Source organism: Apis laboriosa, unplaced genomic scaffold (genome assembly GCF_014066325.1).
Source record: "Apis laboriosa isolate Shangri-la unplaced genomic scaffold, ASM1406632v1 scaffold69_cov144, whole genome shotgun sequence".
NCBI lineage: Eukaryota > Metazoa > Arthropoda > Insecta > Hymenoptera > Apidae > Apis > Apis laboriosa.
In genome coordinates this window covers 1,384,047-1,405,783 of record NW_025224165.1, presented here as the reverse complement: position 1 = coordinate 1,405,783, position 21,737 = coordinate 1,384,047, and the positions used below count along the sequence as shown (strand labels likewise).

The 21,737-nt window shown below is 19.7% G+C and overlaps 1 protein-coding gene and 1 pseudogene across 2 annotated transcripts in view; both read left to right on the top strand.

Moving 5' to 3' along the window:
* LOC122719043 (forkhead box protein O) overlaps nucleotides 1–21,737 on the top strand; it is a 334,732-nt gene that overhangs the window by 257,501 nt on the left and 55,494 nt on the right. Inside the window, exon 8 of one of the 2 annotated variants that reach the window (XM_043944568.1) lies at nucleotides 2,626–2,877. The exons of the other annotated variant lie outside the window; for it this stretch is intronic. The gene's annotated coding sequence lies outside the window, so the exon portion shown is untranslated. Of the gene's footprint in view, nucleotides 1–2,625; nucleotides 2,878–21,737 lie in introns of those variants that run through there. 2 annotated transcript variants of the gene reach the window in all.
* LOC122719044 lies at nucleotides 14,423–17,766 on the top strand (annotated as a pseudogene).

Below are 21,737 nucleotides of genomic sequence, written 5' to 3'. Positions count from 1 at the left end.
TTTTATAAAAGTAATTCAAAAGTTTTTTCACAACTATATTGTAATTTTATCATTATTAGACTGCAAATTTTTATGCAAATATAAAATATTTTTTATATTACATATATTTTGCATATTTTACATAAACGATATGAATATAATGAATATACATATTTTAATAAATGTATATATAATAAATTACATATTTTTCTTTTAATATTAATTTCATTTGCATCTTAATTTGAATATTGTAAACAAAGTTAAGTACTTCTTGAATAAAACTTCTAGTTACATAATAAATTTAAAAAAATTCTGAATTATCTATAGAAAAAATAGAAGGATCAATATAATGATATAATAATATTAATAATAATAATAAAACATAGAAGAAAGTATATGTATATTATTTCTTTAGATAAACAATAAAAAATTACAAAAAAATTATAAATAAATTTACATAATAAAATTATATAAATTTTGCAAATATTATATAATTTGGCACATTATGAATGTATATGTATGAATAATATATTTTCTACATTATTATAATTAGTTAAATATTAATTAGTTATTAATTATATTAATTAGTTAAATTAGTTGAATTTGTTTTTTTTTTGCATAAAAATATATCTAAGTCTAATCATTATAAAAATAATTACTGGTTACTGGTAATACTGGTTACTGGATTTATCTACGAATTGTCCATGATCGTCATTGTTTTACAGATTTCAATATTTTATGCCTATTGTTTATTCGAAATATCTTTCAACAATAATAGACTGCAAGCAGTTTTTTGTTGAATTCAATTAAAATTTTACTCAATAATAAATTTTTATAATGTAAAGCGTGTTTATCAAGTGGATAATTGCGATAATTTAACTATAAATAAAAATTGTACGTTAAAAGAGATTAATTATGGGTTGACATTTAAAGATTGTTTTCAAATATAATAATATATCATTTTTAAATGTTATTTATTTTCATTGATCTGAAAATATAGATTATATATATATTAAGTCATATAAGCAATTTAAAGTTTTAAGAAATACTAAATATAGATACATTTAAATTTTATATTATTAACTATTTATTCATGGATATAATTAATCCTATTCAAAAATTCAATACATTTAAAATATTTAATTTCATAGATTTTAACCAGTGTTCAATAGTTCTGATTTTTATATTTGTAATTGTAGATTTTTTGCAAGAAAAAGTTAATCTAATTATAGATATCTGTAAATCAAGAAATAATCGATTAATAGATATTAGATATTTATATTAATATAATAATTAGATATTTATTAATGTCTCACCTGAATAATTTTATTTATATAATTGTTTATGCAAATATATAAATAATTATTAAAATTAGTATTCGAATTTAATTTCCCAAAAGATATTTGATATTGATTTGTAAGATGTGATATAGATTTAGAATATGATTGGCATACATTTGGATTCGCTTTGAGTTAATCTTGGTTCAAATTAGATTTAAATTAAATTAGAATGATAAATAAATAAGTACGATTTATATTAAAGTTAATTTTATAAATTATATATCTTAATAATAATGTTTGAAATAAATAATCATAACATAATCATAATCATATATAAAATAATAGCATATTTTAATATATTAAACTTCTAATATTTAAATTCAATATTGATCTCATATTAATATAAATCAACCAATATTACTAAAAAAGAATTTAATACGATGACTTAATTTTTGTTTGATATTTTTATAAATTAATTATCTAACATTTAATACCAATAATCTTTATGCTATAATTAAATGATTCCACAGATTGTAGAGTGTGATTTTATTGCTTCAATTATATATTTTACAATTTAAAGTTATAAAGCTTCATTTTCTAATCAATAAAAAAATGAAAATATCCTAGAATTTTTTTAGTTTTGTATCAAGTTTAACTTTGAAAGTCAATAATTAACTGGATTGATTATTTACGATTTAAATTCAAATTCTTCCGCATATTAAATCCGAATATTATATTACATTTACAATCGAATTTTCTAAAAAGAATATATTTCACTTAAGATGAAATCCTGCCATAAATATAAAAAAATATATTAAAATATTCATGGAACTTTTCTGAAGATCTCGATTCTAAAAGACAAAATAAACACAAAAATTAAGGCTTATTTATTAAATTAGAAACAATTTAATTTAAATAAAGAAACAGAGATAAAGTGAGATAGTTCTATCTTTCAATAGTTGTTTGTATCTTATAATAGTTAGTTCTCAATAATTGTTTTCTCCCTTACTTTATCTATCTAAATAAAAATTTTAATTTAATAAATAAATTTCAATCAACATTTTAGAGTATTATTTTTTGATTTTTTGAATCGAATCTCAAAAGATATCTCAAAAATATATATATATACATTAATGATATACGCATAAAGAAAATATAAAATTTGAGTATTAGGAATTTTTTTAATCCATAACTTCATAAAGTTACGAAATTTTGGAAATATAAATAAAATTTTAAAATAAAAGTTCCTTTTTTAAAATTCTAGAATATTGTCAAGAATTTATAAAGAATTAAGAAATATTAAACAGAAATAATAATAATTTTAATAATAATAATAATAATATATCTTACTATTGTTACCTTGCAGAAATAGTGAACCACACCGGTTTCAACAAGTGTAATACATACAATGTATTCAAGTAATCAGCGTTGATGCAAGTTACGAGCAGTTGGTTTTGATATGAAAACACAAGTGGTCGACAAAAAATGGAATTTTTATATTAATTGTGTGGGCAATTAAAATTGTATAATATTATATGTACAATTGTACAATTGTATAATATATTTATATTTATGTATATATATCATTGTTTTTGAAATAAAATATGCAATCTTTCTTGTTACATGAATAATCGCTGTATCTTTTCAAATTAACAAAGTCAATTTATTTTTTTTTAACATTTCTGAAAAAATTTTTTTTACGTTTTATTCTTTCATGTCAAAAATTACATTATTTTCGTTAAAAATTTATCTATTTTAGAAGATATGTATAACTATTTTAGAAGATATTTCTGTCAATTGAAATCTGGAGAATAGTTTAAACTTAAATTATCATAGTTAAAAAATATATGTATCTAATATTTTTAGCTGTTCTTTAACTTCATAAATTTTCATCCAAATGGAAACTGAAACATTCACAATCTATCTTTATTAAATATTTTTATTAAATATCTTTATTTTAATATTTTGCTAGAATTCAGAAACGATTGCTGTTAATTATTAAACTATTATTAGAAATAAATTTATTTCTTTTTAATTTTATTTGTAAAATTTTTCTATATATATTGATATATTTTTTATTTTAATAATGAAATCATTTTAGCAATATAAAATATGAGAAGTATTTTTATTTTTGAAAAAAAAATTTTTGATTTGTGTTAGGAAAAATTTAAAAAGAAATTTTATTTTATAATTTTTTTTCTAATTTGCAAGCTAATTTTTTTAAAATTGCGGTCAAAACAAGATAATAATGAATGTACGGTAGTTTAAGTTCACAAGAGTATCAAAATATTCTAAATATGGAAAAATGTTTTTTGTACAACAAACTATTTTATAATTACAAGTATTTCAATATTAATATTTTACTTTTTATATATATTTTTATATATATGTGCAATTAAAATAATTTTCTTCTTCATTTATATATAATATAATTGTAAATACATATTTTTTTTATCATTTGGTATTTTTGTAATTGACGAATTTGTTTTATGTTTTGAGAACTTAAATCAAAACCTATATATTTTATTATTATAACGATATATTATACGTTTCTATATAGTTTATTATATGCATATATATATATATATATATATATATGTATGTATATATATATGTCGTAAATGGATAATCTAGTTTTAGAGATAAATAAGAAAAATAATGACATAAATAATGAAATGTGACTTGAATTATCCAATAAATTGAAAAACAAGAATCACAATTACAAAAAAAAGAAAGAATTATTCATTCAAATTTATTTCGAATTTTCAAATGAGAGAAAAGTATCATTTTCCAGCGATCTGAAACTATAAATACTTCCCGATTAGACGAACCGCATGGCTCGAAGTTTCGTTTAACGATCAAACGACAGCGTTATTTTGAAATCACACAGTACACGAGTCTAATTGAACGACTTCCTGGAGCGTCGCACGACATTTCGCTAACGGGGAGCAGACTTTGGATCTGCGTGACTTGCGGTGACCGAGAACCCGAATCTCCGTTGAGAACGAAGCATCGTCCGATCCAACTCGACTCCGAAACTTCTATATAGAAGCAAAAAGAGGAGACTCGATGGAAAAGAAGAAGACGAACGAATAGTAGCGGGAGGATAGTATAAGAGTGAGATACGTGAAGACAAAGATAGATATTGAAAAAAGAGAAACATCGAGGTTAGAGGAGAGACGAAAGACAAACGGAAAGAACCGAAGGAAGAAGAGGAAGAGGGTGAAAGAGAGAGAGGGGGGGAGGGAGGGAGGGAGGGAGAGAGAAAGGTGAGAGAGGAGAAATGGAGTCGCTAGGTCGAGGTGGCGCGTAGGTGGAAGATGAGGAGAGGAAAAAGGAAGAGAAAGGGGGATGGTTGCATGACAAGGGTGGGTGGCAAGGGAAGAAGTCCTTCCCGGAGCTCTCCTCCACCAACTTTATAATTCTTGCGACGCTTTTGGGGAATGAGATTGTCGGCGTAGGAGGAGGGGTGTAAAGGGGAGGTTTAAGGTAGTTCGCTGGCGCCAGTGACGTCTGCCGAATAGCTGCTGACTTCCAGACTCCTGCAGTTTCGACTAAGTAGTACCCTTTTTTCTCTACTTGAATGTCTATACACCTTCTACTCCTTTTCCCTATCACCTATCCACTTTGAAGAATCACCGATTTTCATCGATTTACGTCACCGTGAATTTTCGCATGATAAAGCGTAAATAATTAGAAGATATTTTTTGTGATTACGATATCGTTAGTGATTGATCAATTCAATCATGATATCGTTATCTGTAACAATTTATAAATCTATAGTAATCATACAATGGCGCTAAAATATGTAAAATAAAATCATATTTTTGACAAAATGCATTACGAATATTTTCATTACAAGCATATTGTAAAAATATTATTATTTCTGTAATAAACATTATTTTTTACTATGTTATTATTCTATGATCAAAATCAAATTTATGAATATATTAAACATTTTAATTATCTTATAATTTTTTTTAATTATCTTACAATGAAAAATATATCTATATAATTATAAATTATTATATAATTATAAATTTATTAATAAACAGATATAATACAAATAATACAAAGTGAATATCGTATACTTATCTTAAAAAAATTTCGGAAATATTATTTTGTTACTAATTGTAAATTGAAAATCTAAGAAAAACAATATAAATAATTAATAGATTAAAAAATGAATGTATAATTAAATATAAAATTAAATTGTCTTGTAATAAATGATTTATAGGAATTATAACAAAAATATGAAGAATAATATTATTCTATTAATTTAAAGTATTGTTATTACACAATTCTCATGTAGATTATCTAATTTCTTTACGTTCAATATTGATTCTCATAAAATTTTAACATAAGGATTTTTTCGAATATTTTATTTTTGATAAGATATTATTAAGTCGATATTATTGAAAGATGTATCTTCATCAATTTGTTAAACGTGAGTACAATTAAATAAATAAAATAAAATAGCAAGCAAAAAAGTTTAATAGATTAATTGCTAAAAATTTTTTAACCTTCTACATTATTTTAGAGTTTTATGTTTCTAAAAAAAAAAAGATTTGTAATAATAAGTATTGTAATAACATGAAACAAATCAATTGAATAGACATCAAAAAAAAGAACATTATATTTTATAAAATTTAAAAATAAAATATACATGAATGAAACAAAAAGATAATGCAATATATTTTTCTTTCACTTTTTAAAAATAATAAATAATGATCAAATAATGAAAATTATTTATAAATTGAATAAAAAAATTTACATTATTTTTAACATTATATATCAATTAACATTATATATCAATTTTTATAAGATGTAAAAATAATTTTTTTTTTTGGAAGTAAATAATTAACAAAATGTGCTAAAATTATATATCCTCTTTTTCCACCGATTTTCTTAATACTGTGTATTTTATTTTTCTTTGTAACTCCTACCATTGTCGAATACTAAAAACTTTGCCAAAATATTTTTTATAGTCTTGTTCGAGAAAAAAATTTATTTTAAAAAATTGTTCAATTATATATTTTTTATTAAATTATATTTTATATCTATATATTATATCTATATATAATATATATAATTTATATATAATAATTTATATATAATAATAATCTATATATAATATATCTATATATTTTATATCTATATATAAAAGTGAATATGGATCGATTTCGAAATAAAAACAAAGCTAGATAACGTTTTATAATATTAAATATTAAAATTTTTTAATAAAGCATTTAAAATTTTTCATTACAATGGCAATGTTATTTGTAAAACGCTCCGGCAAAACTTAATCGAAAAATCTTGACAATATTTTCTATAAATATAAAATAAATGATAAATTATATAAAATTTTTATTGACAATAAAAAACTAAATAAATCAGAAAGTAAATTGACACAAGATAAATTACATAAGAAGTAAATTAGTGATATATATATATATGAATAAATTTAGTGATATATGATACAAATTTACTATGATGAAACTTATTATGTTTGTTATTTACGATTACATTTATTGTTTATTTAACTTCCTGAAGTTTTTAATTTTAATTCCTTTTTTTTTTTAATTCTGTTAATTTATTAATTTTATTTTTATCAATTTAAACTATCTTTTACTTTTCGAAGATTATTATTTCGGTGTTACATTTCTATCTAAATAGCTCAATATGTTGGATTATGTTAATTCGAATGTTTGTAATGATTATGACAGCCATTAATATTATTTTATTTATGTGAAAAATTTGTTTATATGTATGTCATATAGGATCATTATTTTATTGTAAAATGAAATTAATATTACTTTCTATTATAACTATTGTTTTAAACAATACTTAATATAATAAAACTAAATTTTAAATTAAATATTTGATTTTTTAATATTTATTAAAATTCTAGTCTACACAAAAAATTTGATATAATTATGTTTTATATATTTATAATATATAATAATATATAATTATATAATATTATATATTATATAATAATTATAATATATAATAATATATAATTATATAAATATAATTTGCATACTTATATAATTTTGTACAATATTCTCTGTAATGTTATTTGTTATCAAAAATATTTTATCTGAATTGAATTATAATATGTTCTATCTCCTTAAAAAGTATTATTATTTTCTGTTATTTTTTCTTATATTTTTTTCAGAAATAAGAAAAATTTATAAAGAAAAGTAGATATTTACTTATGTGATTTCAAAAGCGAAATAAAAAATTATTGAAAAATATACGTTTGATTTTTTTTTAAAAATGAAAGATATTCAGTTTTTCAAATTTTGACAATATCAATATAAATTTTTTCTAAAATCTTTATTACAAATAATCGTTAAAACAAGATTTCAATCAGAAAACTCGAAAAAAATTGATGTATTTTTTATTATTTTATTACGAAAACATAATAACTTTTTTTTTGTTTTTTAATAATTTTTTAATAATCAAGACACACTAAGACATATCAATTTATCTCTTGCATTTTTTTTTAAGCAGGATATTTATAATTTGATATAAATAAATTTATGATTGATCAAATCAACAGAAGAAAAATAATATAAAGATAGTTTAGAAATAGATTTTGATAAATATACAATAGCAAATTGTTTTAATAACGTTTAAATTTAAATAAAAATGAAGATTATATGTACATATATGTACATATAATATGTACATACATACGTGATACATACATATATGAAACAACATTAATATTTCCTTGTTTAATGGATATTTTTTTTTGTTTCTATATATAAGAAATTTTTCATATTTAAATTATTCATATTTCATATTTTGATTTATTTTTTATATGATTTTTATATACAATAGTTTTTGAGTTATAAATTAAAGAAAACTCAAAACATTCGTTTCAGATATCAACAGATGTTATTGTCTTGGGTAAGATGAAGTAACTACTCCGATCTCTGGATCTTAATCCATTAAATTTTTTTATTTTTTATATATTTAAAATCTTTTGTGTATAATCCAAATAAACAATTTGTATTTATAAAGAAGAATATAAAATGAATTTGAGATCTTAAGAGAAAAATTTGAGAGAAATTCAAGAAATATCTGATATTTTCTAATGAATGTGGAATTTGAAGTTTGCAGTAACATGAATTGAAGCATGACACTTTTCAAATATTTTCTTTAATGATTCATAACTCAAAAATTAAAATATATACATTATATACGATATATATACTATTTTTAGTACGTATGTATTTCTTGTATTTGAAATGTATATATTATTGATTGACACAAAATGACAAAATATAAAATAACAAATTGACAATATGAGATACTAAAAATTTAGTAAATAATAAAATGGATTTCAATCATTCATTCAATTAATTTCGAAGAAGAAAAATATATGAACTTAATTATTGTCATTATTATTATCATATTTATTGTGTATTGTGCAAAATAAAACATACGTGATTAAGAAACAAAATAAATTGGTTGTAATGTTATATTTGAGATTTATTAAAACATATATATATTATTAAAACTTGTTTATTGATACATTAATATAGTTTCATATCTTCTCTCTTAAAAATTACACGATCTGTGTTTTAATTTAAAAACATAAAAAATTCATGAGTTTCTGAAGATTCAAAATATTTATGTTTATGCATCTTTTTCATATTCAAACTTCCTAAAGTTATTTCTTTGATTTTTTTTTTTTTTTATTTATAACTATTCTGGAACTCCCTAGATCAAAAAACAAAATGGATATCTCATATTCCTATCCTTTCCACTACTCATACTCTTCTTTGAAAGAATCAATATGCGAGAAATAGTTTGATATTTGTTTCACATTGCATCGTGGCTGTTAAAAGAAAACTATAGTTCATTTCCCGATTCACTTCTTGTTTTAATAATAAAATATTAACAAAAAAATGTATTATTATTACCAAAAAAAATATTGTTGAAATTAGAAAAATTTCAGAAGATATTTAAATATTATAATGAAATAATAATCTAACAATTTATAATAATTTAAGTACAATATTTTTACAAAAAACACTTTAAATATAAAATTTTTCGATGAAAATTTAATTTTGTATAAGAATTTATATTTTGAGAAATAAAAATTAATTGAAAAAATTTTTAATCTTAAAATGTTAAAAATAAATCTAAAGTAACAATTCAACTTAAAAAATAATGTCTTAATAACTATAGTAATATTTAATAATAAGTGTAATAATAAAGAGTTTAAGACATAAAGATGTAAAAAGAAAAAAATGAGATTTGTATAAATGGTAATACTGTGTCGATTACAAGATATTAATATAATATATCTGGAATACTTTTGAACAAGAAGAATTAATTCTAGAGATAGACATAAAAGTTAGTATATATAAAATTAATTAAAAGGTCTATATATTATAAACTTATAAGTAATTTAAGTTTTCAAATAAAGCGAGATGAAGATATCAGGACATCTCTATCTTTGTCACATAATTGTCTTGTTATCTCACTTTATCTAATGCAAATTTATTTAATGATTATAATTTCATAAATAAGTCTAAATTAATATTTTTGTACATTATAATTTTTGTGATTTTAAATCTCTCAAGAATGTTCAATAAATATATTAATATCCTATATATGAATTTTACTGTTATAAAAAAGCAGAGCTTGCGTTTGACATGTATTGTCAGAAAATTTTGCGTTCATCCATATCTAGATTGCCATATCTATAATCTAGATTGTCATATAAAATTATTCAAATCTTATGATTCTGCTTCATTTTGATAAACCATGAGAAATAAAATTGTATATTAACTCTAATTTAGGAAATATTTAAAATATAATAATTAAAATGGCATTTATTAATAAAAATTATAAAATTTCTAAATTAATGATGAAATATCACAATTTAGTTCTTTGTGGTAAAATTAAAATTAATCTATGCCTTTAATTAAACTTTATTCTTAAATTAAAATATTGATCTTTTTAATTAAAATATTTTGAAGTCATATTAAGTATAAATCATTAAGTGATAAATCTCACGAATCTTTTTTCACTATCAATATTTCTAATATAAATTAAAATCCATGTAAATTTAATAAAATTTTAATTATTATTATTAGATATAAAAATATTTAGCTTTAATTTCAATAAGTTGATTAATAATGTCAAGACATTAAGTTGGCTTCTTAATAATTTAATTATGTTAAAATAATGAAAAAATTCATACAAATATATAGACTCTTAGTATTCAATTAACGATCCAGCACTCGAAGACAGATGATATACAATCACGCAGCAAAAAGTCATTCGTCTGCATTGAGCCTTTAGGCCTAATAAGCTATATTTTCTAATCTTTTTTCTATTTTGCTGCTATATACATATATTACAATCAGTGTTTCATAAATATTACGTACAAAAAAAGGATATAGAAAAGATGATAAAAAGATAGTAAAAAAAAGATGAAAACAAATTTGCAATTTCTTTTGATCAACATAATGGCATATTTATTTTTTTTATATTTCCAATATTTTGGAAGATTCAAAATTCTTTAATTTTTTAAATGGGATATATTTTTTTATATTATCATATAAAAATTTAAGGTGATTTCATATATTACGCAATAATCTTTAAAATCCTACAAGATCAAAAATTAAAAAAACATTAAGAAAACAATATTTTATATCAATATGATATATATTATATCTTTTAAATATTTTTTTGTTTTTTTTACATTAATACGTTCGATATTACTTTTTATTATTATTGGCTGTTAAAGTGTTTACTTCCATTTCTAATATTTAATGTTATTACATGAATATTTTTGAATATTATGAATATTTTTTCTGAAAACATTAATTAAAAATATCTTGTAATAGGAACAATATATGCATACAAATAAATTGAATAAAAATAAAGAAATAAATCATATCGAATATATTAAATGTAAAAAAAATATTTATAAGGATATTAATATAAGATATTTAAAATATTTCATTAATTTTTAACTTTACAGAATCTTAAAAATCATTTTGTTAATAAAATCGTTTGCATCCAATTGAAAATGAATTTTCATATAATATAAAAAATAGAAATCTATTTAAAAAATTAGAAATCACATTCATTTTCTAATGATATATTATTATATATTATATGAAAATATTATAGATATATAAAAAAAAATATACATTATTATGTTAATTGTAGAAAATTCCAAAACTGTTTCTTCTATTTTTTCTATATTTAACTTTTTAACTTTTTATTATACATACAAAAAAAAGACTAATTGAATAATAGCGTAAATATCATAAATATCTTATTTCCAAGATTTAATGTAAGCTTAATTTGGCTTAAATTAGATTAGATAATAAATAATAATAATAATTAGAATTTTTTTTAAATTTTACAAGACTTTTTTATTATTAGTATTAATTGGGGAAATTTCATCTATATTAACAAAGAAACATTACATTATAACTATATTATTAAAACCATAGTTTAAAGTCATATTTAAATCTATTTCAATTTATATCAATTCAAAAAATAATCAATAAAGATTTGTCCTTCCATGAATCGGTTTTAATTAGTATAAATAATAAAAAAATAAATAATAAAAATAATAAAAATATATAAAAATAAAAAATGCTGCCAAAATACATATATATATATCCAATATTTATAATTCGAATCTAATATTTTAAATAATAAATTGTTAGCTAGCTATGTAATATTATTAATCTATTTAATCTAAAAAATTTAATCCATAAATGATAATATACTATAATAAAAACTAAAATATTAAAATAAAATATTATTGAAATATTTTTTGTTAATGTTTTTTAATAAATAATAATGAACAATTAATTACAATTTTCTTAAATACATTAAATAGAATGATTTTTATAACACATGTCAAAGTCATTAGAACTTAAATTTTAGAATTGTATAATTATTATAATATGCAGAATCAATTTTTGTTAATATTTTAGAAACTAAAGTTAAAAAGATACTTATATATAGAAAAAAATTATTCAAAATGTTGATTTTGATAACATATTTCGAAGTTAAAATTGAAGAAATAAATTCTTTTCTATACAGCGTTTTCCAAGTTTTAAAACATTGTTAGTATATTCTACAGGTTTAAATAAGAAAATAATGTTACATAAATATAATATTTATGTAACATCAGTTTACAACATTTAGATCTTTATTAAAAAGTTATGACAAAAATATGAAATACCAAGATTCAGTTGCTAACAGTAGCAAATTCATGACTACTGAGATCAGAAATATTTATCTTTAGTCTGCTTGTACAAGCTGATATGAAGCAAAATAGAAATGAAATTCGCAAAGTAATAAATTCTATTTTCGGCCCCATATTGTCAAGAATGGTGGACGATTTTGAAACGGAAAATTAGATAGTTTTCCAACAAAGTTAACTGATCTATTCTGAAGAATATTACTGATCTATTCTTATATATAATATATTACAATAATCGTGAAACTATCTATCTTTATATTTCATATTTTTGTTATAAATATATTTTTATTTTATTATATATTATTTATTATATATATTTTTGTTTTATTATATATTATTTTTCTTTTTTAATAAATAATAAAGCTTTAAACGATTTGTTTAGCTTTAAAAAATTTTTTTTATTTAAATTAGAAAAATATAATGACAGCATGTAATCATTAAAATTTGAAACATCATATAATCATTGTTTTTATTAACTATTTTCTTTAAATGCACACTTTATATTTCTTCAATAAGTAAGCACTTAATAAGTAAGAATTCTTTAATATGAAAATAATGATTTTTTTTTAGTGAAATTAAATAGTTATTATTTAGTTATTATTATTAGTTTTTTTATTATTCAAAAAAAAAATAACTATAAATATTTAGTTTAGTAATTTTTTCTAAGTTTGGCATTATATCAATATAAATTGTTTTTTATTATAAAGAATTTTATTTTATTACGAAAATAATTTCAATTGGGAAAATTCGAGAATCTAATATATGTACTTTTTATCATTTTATTATGAATACGCAAAATTTTCCATTTACTTTAACAACCGCATGATATAACATGAGACCAATATCAATCTATCTCTTGCATATTCGATTTTTTTAAAGTATTGATATTTATTTGGTGTAAATAAATCTTCGGTTGACAAACAAATATCGATATTCCTCTTTGAAAGAATCATATGTGAGAGATACATAGTTTGATATATGCTTCATATTGCGTCGTTACTGTTAAAAGACAATCACAACACGTTCTTCTGATTGATTTCTTGTTTTGATGATAAAATAAAACTCTTAAAAAAAATTTGGAACAATATTGTTAAAATTGTGAAAATTATTAAACTAGACAATTAGCAAAAAAATAATAAAAGATAATAAAATAATAATATAATAAACAATTAATAATAGATATTATTTAATGATAATGATTCTATTTTGCATTATAAAAATAATATTTTAAGAAATATTAATAGAACATGATATGGTATATATATATATATATATATATATATATATATATATAACACACAAAAAAATATATATATATATATATATATATTTCTTTTTAATAAAAAAAATTTGAAAAGAAATTTGAAACATTAACATTCTTTTCGAGATAATTGTGTATTAAAATATAGTTTCTAATTCTCTATATTAATAAATTCTAAACTAATTAATCCTATAGATTCTAAAAATTGAGAAATAAAATAATAATATTGAGAAATAAAACTTGATTTTAAATTATAAAAAAAAAATTATAAACAAGATAATTTCAAATTTTAATTTATTTTTTTAATTTATTTAATTTATAATCTAATTTAACAATTTCATAATTATATAATTTTAAATCAATATTTCTTTGAATTTTCTTTTATTTAAAAAAATTATATTTATAGATATATTTAAATATATTAATAAAAAAATTCTTCTAATATAACTCAATTTCGAATTTCAGTTTCCATTTAATAAATATCAAAATTGCAGATATATTACAACATATATTCAATATTACATTGCACTATTCAATTACATGTATATTCTTAATGTCCTGATTTTATTTAGTTTTCTCTATATGTGAAAAAATACATTATAATAACGTATCTCGCTCACAGCGCTCACGCTATACAAAGTACACAAAGTATAGTGAATTGTCATCAGTATACTATATCGTTATCTTGATACAATTCTAAGCAACAAATATAGACCGTCAAATCCATCTATCTAGTAGATCTCTTATCACGACTTTCTTCTTGCTTGCTCCAATGATCGGTTTTCAAATCATCATCATCATCATCTTGAGAAAAGGAAAGTTCTTTCCTCCATTTAGCGGGTTAACTATCCGATAATGCCGAGTGACGACCCTTCGGTAATCGTAATTGGTGCTCTGGAAAGTGGAGCCATTCGACGTCACGGACGGTTGCTCAACAAGAATCGTCGAAAATCTTACGAACGAAGGAAAATAGGGTCTTTTAGTTTCTTGAGCTTACAGTAGATACTTCTGAGGTGCTTCTTATGGTTGTGAGATTCGAATCTATAAGATTTTTGATAGATATTTCTTTTGTAGTCATTTTGAACGCGGGACCTAGAAATTAAATGTTACATATCTAAATGTGTATTATTTATGAATAAAAGCAAGGAAATGAACGAAAAAATTAAATAAGATACTAATAATCATTAAAATTCCTATAATTTGATTCTAAATTTCATTTTCACAATTAATATATTATATAATAATCATATAAAATATTTGGAAAAAATTCTTTATATTTAACTTTTAATCTTTTAATTATATTGCTATTTGGTGTTTATATTTTTAAATGTAGATATGTACATAACATATCCACATATTATCAAATATGTAATATTATTATTATAGATAGATATAAAATATCAGTATAAGTGGATCTGCCTACAAATAAACTTTTAGGAATTGAAGAAATATAATGTGGAAATATTAATAGGATTCAAATTCTGTGTCCTTTTTGATTTTAATAAAATTGTGACTTTATGTCTATATCTAAATTTTAGATATCCTCTTAATTAATTTTTATTTTATGGACATAAAAATCTCACTACTATATTATTTTTTTGTTTTATTATCTTTGAATATTATATATGAATATAAAATTTTCTATATTAAAATGTAATTATATGGATTATTTTCATAATAATCAATTTTCAATTTATTTACATTTTTAACATATGCTGAATATATTTATATATTATTATCCAAAGAAAGAAAAACAAGAAAATAAAATGGATATTTAAAATAATTTTTCTAGATTTATTATGTATAAATTATCAATATAAAAATATTAAAAAATGTTAATTATTTAAGGAAAAAGAAGGTCAGAAGTATTTTTCTCTAAATATTTTATTTTTAAAAGAATCCATACATTTAAAAGTTATAAAGTGTCTAAAGGTAGAAATAAGAATAGTAAAAAATTCAAAAATTGTTTTATATCTTATCTGAAATTATTATATTATATATGTGAGTATATGAAGTTGTTTAAAAATTTTTAAGAATTTGATTAAAATCATAAGGTGCAAAGTAAAATGTGTCAATCTTTATTTAAAATTAAGCTAATATTTAAAATACATATGAATGAATTTATTATAAGCATTTAATTTAAATAATTGATACATTAATTTGTTTTATCTTAAATCAATTTTAATTGCTAAGTTTATCAATCTTATATAACAACATTTAAAACAAAATTTTTAAAAAATCATTATTAAATTCTACGTTAATCTATTGATCATTTCCTTATAACTTTTCAAAATAATAAACGTATTAATATCAAATAAGTAAAAGTATAGGAGATTTACTATAAAATTTATATACATTAATTTTTCCAAATAAAAAACAAAGAAAAATGGAATAGAAATCATTAATAATCCCAAATATTGTGTAAAATAAAATAATTTTTTTAAAATTAAAAATTACGATAAAACGTCGAAACATAATTTTAATACTTTGATAGTAAACGAAAAGAGAATAATTATCAGTGTTCCTTAATCGACTACATTTGAAGAAATTAGTTAATTGACATCTCTCGTAAAAATATCATTCATCGTATCAGAACAGTAATCGGCGAAATCTCGTTTCACCCCCGCGACGTAACATCTGCCGGGAAGAAATAATTCGAATTATTCGTTTCCGTTGAGGCGCACAAATTCCAACTGCGAGGACAGGGTGTGGAGGAAGGACCACTTAATAAAGAGCCGGTGACAGCGTGACAGTAAAGTAACAACGTTTGCTGGAATTTAAAATTAGATTCATAAAAATTATATTAATAGATTCTCGTGCCAGGAGAGTGACGCTCATGGCAAATGAGGCAAATTCGATTTGACACGCGGCCGTTCCACAGTGGTCTGAAAAGCAGCCTTTTAAGACTAAAATTCAAAATATTTTTATTTCACTTTCTTTGAATAAAAATTAATTTTTTATAATAAAATTCAATTATACATATTTGGAAATAATGTATAAAAATATATAAAAAAATTGTTTTAATCTAATTCGTATTAATAAATTAATTATAAAACATAAAATTAATTGAACATAATTAAAAAATATAAACATTAATTATTATAATTAATTAATTATTGTAATTCTAATTTTATTCTATAATATAATTTTATTCTCTAATATAATTCTTAATTTTAAATTATTTAATTATCTAAAGATAAATAATACTTTTTCATTGTCTTTATTATTGAAAAATTTTTATTATTATCAAAGCGATTATTTCTTTTAAAATTCTAAAATAGAACTTTTTTGAATTATTACTAATATATTTAATTTAATTAAATTATTTAATAGAAATAATTTATCCAAAATTCTTAAGTTTGCGTTATATATGTTATTCTATCATATAATAAATAAAAAATATTTGTAACTTATTATAATAATTGAAATATATACTTATCTATATACTTATTATAAATAATGATATAATAATAAATTCATTTTTACCATAACAAACAATTATAAGACTTAATTCAGTAATATCATTTCATGATTTGTCTTTATAATTATTATATTTTTCACATTAATCATAAAATTATTCTACATAAATTATAAAGAATTATAAAGAATTATCATATTTGGATTTCAAATCATTGTTGGAAGATTAATTTATAAAAAATTAATTTTTTTTTTTGAAATTGTTAAAGCTGAAAAATTGAATTTTGTCTACATTCTTTTCAACAATGTCTTTCCCTTTTTTTTTCTTACTCTCTCAAGACCTCTTTCATGTGGTTCAATATGCTCGTCTTCACTTACGCTCGAAAGAGACACGTCTTGTCTGTGGTCGACAGAGAAGATGTGAAAGGAACCTGACCCGCGATGCTGCTGGGGTGAATTATGCAAATGCGACAATAACCGAATGTCAATCAGGAAGAAAGTTAAATTCCACAGATACTGGATTGGCTGCCGGTTCTATGAGGCCAAGTCTTTCCTTCTGGAAAAGTTAAAGGCAATGATGGCCGCGGGGGCAGAATGACGAGCGACACGCCACTCTTTCGAACGTAATTTAAACTTCCTCAAGATTCTATCGTCAGAGATTAAAATGATTCGTTCCTTTTTGCCACCGACTTTGTTCCCACTCAATGGGAGATCTGTTTGCGACACTGTTTCAGATACTCCAAGCTTAAGGAGTAAATTGTTCTTGGATATATATACATATGTGGAATTTTCATTAATTTCTTGATTTCAAATGAATAAATATCTAATTGAAATGATTTTTATTATGTGTATATTAATTCAGTGTTATTTTAAATTTAAAAAAAATTTTCAGGATATTATTATTAATATAAATTAGGTTAAATATAAAATTATATTAATATTATATAAATAATAAAATAAGACAAGACAAAAACATTTTCATTTTCAATATTTTTTATCTTCTATCACTTCTATTATAATACGGTAATTTTATTTAAATTTTATTATTTCAATCGTTAACTATGAATATCCACAATATATACATGTGTAATTCTTAATTTTCCGTATATATTATATTCTATGTATATTAATATTAATATAATATACATCATATATCAATATCAATATCATATATTATGTTTTACAAAATAGTGTCCATCATTTCAATTATAAAATGTGAAAAGTTACAAATTAATTTTCAACAATTATTAATTTATAATTTAAAAATATTAAAAATTCAGATAAAAAGGAAATGACACCGAATTAATTTAATTTATTAATTGTAAAATTTAATAACAGAATTATGAATGAAAGAATTTCTAATAATTTTATTCTTTATACTAATTATAGCTATAAATTTAATATTAGCATATTAATAAAGACACATAATAAATCAATAAAGATTATACAAAATCAACTGAGACTTAAATATTAATCTTATATTTTTTTATATAAATTTTATATAAATTTTTATATAATTTATATAATTTTTATATAAATTATATAATTTTATATAAATTCTTATATAAATTATAAAAAAAATTCAAAATAGTATCAGTAACCAATTGAAATAAAATTTAATATTTTATAAAAATAAAAATAAAATTAATTTAAATTACTTAATATAATATAATTGTTAAATATTAAAAAGAATTTCGAAATATTATTTTATAAATTCAAAGAATACATGAATTATCAGATATAAATACTTATACTAGTGTAAAGTTATGTCAGGGACATATCTAACCGATTTCTAACTTGAAAAATATATATACAGAAAATTGATTAAAAGATATCAATTATTAAATAATTATCTATTATAAATAAAAGATATCAATTAAATTAAATGGCCGTTATTTTAAAAATCTGTAATTGTAATAAAATATAATTGTCAATAGAATATAAAGTATAAAAGTAAATAATATTAATATAAACATTACATATGAAATGATAGAATTAAAATAAATGAATATATCATAATGTAGTTGCAAAATAACTATACAATAATTTTATTATAAAAATATTCACTATTTTTGAGATGGTAATTAAATATCATAATCAATATATGTCCATTTATGCCATTTCTTTTCTATTTAATCTTAAAATTTTTATTTATTTAAAAAATTATTTATCTATTCATCAATATTGATAGTTATTTTCAACTTAACATTTATGAGATATAACTTATATATCTTTTTCCAATCTTCAAATTTCTAAAATTTTTTATGATAGCATGATTCAATGATTTGTTTAGTGATTTCGCTTTTATTTCCTTTATGGTCGCGAAATTTCATTTTTGTCTTATAGTCACAGGGTCGCAACAATGTTCGTCAAAAAACAATATAATAGTGATACCTCAGTCGTATTCACTGTACATAGCATGTGTAACTTCTTCCTGTTTTAAACATGAAGAGAACCATGAGAGGATGACATTTCCCGATCATACAGGAGATAAAAACAAAATCGCTGAACGAGCTATAAAGGCTATATCAATGCGTTTTAGAAATATTTTGAAGATTGGAAAAAAATATTGAACATTGTTCATATTAAATTTTATTTGAATAACTTTTGAAATACAATTTTATTCGTAGGATTTTTTATTATATATTATATATAACAAAAATTAAATAAAATGAAATATTCTTCAAATTATTAAAAATAAATTAATACAACAGTTTAAATTTCTTCTACTAATAATATTGATACCATAATTTAATATATAAACATTACATAAATAAAAGAAAATAAAATATTTATTTATTTCAAAATAATTTTTTTGTAAGAATCATATCAGTAATAATACAAATAAACAAAGATTTTTTGAAAATATTATTAAATCGTTAACTGTTTGCAAAAATTTCAAAATATATAAAATGTAATTGGTAATATTAGAATTTTTTTTAGATTTTTTTGAAAAAATAATATAGATAAATATTCTTTATGATTTTCTTCGATTGTTTTTTTTATATTTATGTAATAAATTAACATTATAATATATATATACAATATTTATTAATATATTTTTTATATTTATTTAATATATTATATTTATATAGTATATATAATATAATATATTAATATTATATTTTCTTAAATAAGAATAACAATTTGATGCTAAATTCAATTTTTTAAACTTATATGCATTCATACTTTATATAAACCATTATTGTATTATTACATTTTTCGGAATCAATTTGAAAAAATTGTTTATTCATTTAAAATAATAATATTTTACTATGAAAAATAAAAAGAAATCGGACGAAAAACTTATAAAAAAAAAAAATGCTGAAAGATACAAACTACGTAATTAAAATTATATGCTTGGAAAATCGAAAACTTCTTTTTGATAAATTTTTAATAGAAGCTAATTCCTTTCTATATTCGATGAATCTAAGATCTTTTCGATAACAAATAACAAATATTCTCATATTTGTATAATGAATATAGAATATAAATGTTCATATACAAACTTTGAGTATTAGATATCTATTGAGTTTGTATATACAATTGATATCTATCATATAAGCATAACATTATTTATATTGTATTGTTCTGAGAAAAAAAATTTAAAAATAATATTTTTATTTAAAATTAAAATTCAGTTATAAAATTCAATAATAAAAAATAATAAAATTCAGTTATAAATACTGAAAAAAGTAATATGTGAAATATTTGTTTGTGATATCGTACGATACATAGACAATGATAAACTTAGCAAGGAAATCCTTACAATAAAATTTCTATCGTAAAGAAAAAAAAAGAATATAAAATATACAATTATATTTATATTTTTTTTTAAATAATAATAATATAAAAATATAAATATACAATATATAATAAAATATATTAAAAAAAGAAAGAATAGATTATAAAAAAATAACATATTAAGTACAAAAATGAACAAAAAAAGTAAAATTAACTTAATCAATTGTTTATTTTTTTATTTTCATTAATAATAATAATTTCTATTTGGATATTTTAATTTAATATAACTTTAATTTTCTTTTTTCATTTAAAGGAAACATTATATTAACAAAAAATTGTAATATTTTAATATTTTAATCGCTTTTCAACCTTGGATCTTCTAATAACTGCAAGATTCAATATTCATTAAATTCACAATTACAAAAAATATTGATCATCTTAATTATCAGCGATACTATATGAATTTCCACATTAAGAATAATAGAAAAAATTAAAATATGAAAAAAGAAATAATGTATATTCTATTGTATTTTATTGTAAAAATCTAAGAATAAATTAGTTTAAAAAAATATAATAGTTGGCTTAGCTTAATTTTATTTTGATTTTTCAAACATTCAATTATTATATAAAATTAATAACTATATTGAATTATACTAATTATACTAATTTTCTATACGAGAAAATTTTTCAAGGCATTTTCAATATGAGAATTTGTGTAACATTTTTAATTATAGTTCCAAAATTATAAAAAAATATTATGTGAAATTTTTGAAGATTTTAAAAATCTTTTTTAGCA